Source organism: Octodon degus, unplaced genomic scaffold (assembly GCF_000260255.1).
Source record: "Octodon degus isolate 3935 unplaced genomic scaffold, OctDeg1.0 scaffold00113, whole genome shotgun sequence".
NCBI lineage: Eukaryota > Metazoa > Chordata > Mammalia > Rodentia > Octodontidae > Octodon > Octodon degus.
In genome coordinates, this window is record NW_004524689.1 from 7,502,306 (window position 1) to 7,503,807 (window position 1,502).

The 1,502-nt window shown below is 49.2% G+C and overlaps 1 protein-coding gene across 1 annotated transcript in view; it reads right to left on the bottom strand.

Annotated features, from left to right (window-relative positions):
• Mtor (mechanistic target of rapamycin kinase) overlaps window positions 1-1,502 on the bottom strand; it is a 128,350-nt gene that overhangs the window by 5,274 nt on the left and 121,574 nt on the right. The window lies entirely within an intron of this gene.

The following is a 1,502-nucleotide window of genomic DNA, read 5'->3' on the forward strand; positions in this document are numbered from 1 at the left end:
GCTATCTCTTAAAAAAGTTCTGACATGGGGCCGGGGAGATGGCTCAGTGGAATAAGCGCTTCCCTGGCAAGCACAAGGGCCTGAGTTCAATCCCCAGCTCTGAAAAAAAAAAAAAAAAGAAAGAATTTAAAAAGTTCTAACATAAACAAAGGGAATATTAGTCAAAGGCCTGCAACAAATTTTTTATTTTTGGCTGGCTCAGGCTGCCTTAAGGGTGGGTGTGGTACAACATGTGGTAATGGGGATTGAACCGCGGTCCCCTGAGCCTGACTGAGTTTGCCCAAGAAGGCACTTTAGACAAGTGAGCTATCTTGCCAGCCCCCGACAAATGTATTTGATTGGACAAAAACTGATAACTGTATAAAATATATCAGCTTGGCATGGATCGCATGCAGTTGACCATCATTCCTTGGAAAATCTGCATGTTGATTCTTGTAGAATAAGCCCTCTACTGCTTAAGGCCTTCAATGGAGAAAAGTCAGGAACCAGAAGCACGACATTATCTGAACACTGTCCTTGTAGCCACAGACCTCCCAAGCAGGGGCAGTGAATGGTGCTTTTATTACTGGTGCCAGCAATTTCACTTTTAGGTTACAGGAAAACAACCAGGTCCCTCGCCACCTAATGCCACCAGCCCTGACTCTCCCTGCACACGGCTGTCACCAACAGGAGTCATCCAACAGAGGACTTGTGAGGTGGCGCTGAGGACACAACACTGCACGTAAAAGTGGCCAGCAGCCCTGTGCAGTGGCTCCAGGGAATGGGAGCCTGGTGTGGTGGGCACCTATGGTCATGTCCTGAGGCTGGGGCACGTGTGTTCATGGGCAGAGCACTTGTGCAGTATGTATGGCCTGAGGTTAATCCCTAGGATGACAACCTTGCACAGCTGGCCACAGTGTCCTGTCCACGTGTGACACTGGAATCCAGGAGGCAGCCTTTCCCTTCCTACCTCCAGACCCTCACCCAGGCAGGATAACATACCCCCTTTACCAGCTAAGAGATGGTAAAGGTCTCCAGCCCATGTGCCCCTTAACTGCCAGAGTTGGGCATAAAAGCTCCTTCCTGAGTTCTAATTCAGTGCTTCCTTCTCAAACCACAGCGCACACAGGCACTAGGTGCAGCAGAGTATGCCTTTCTCCCCATTATTCCTGTGCTAGGGACTAAACCCGGGGCGGCTGGCAAGCTGGGCAAGCATCTGCCCCAGCTGTAGTTCTCTCACCATTTCATGTATACTGTGGTCAGGTCAGTTCTAAAGGGAATTCTGCACTTCTGCAGGGTGACCTCTGTACCTTACAGCTTTTTTTGGCCTGGAGACAATTTGGCTGAGCTCAGTAACTGGATGTCCATGTCCCATAAATATTTGTAGAGAATATTTACTTTTTTACACCCAACAGTATTTCCTGAAGTATGAACTGTGTAGGATGCTGTTAGACCTTAGGGGGAGGGCAAGGCAGAACAGCCGCACTGCTTCCCTTGAACACTTCTCAGGGCTTCCGTAACCG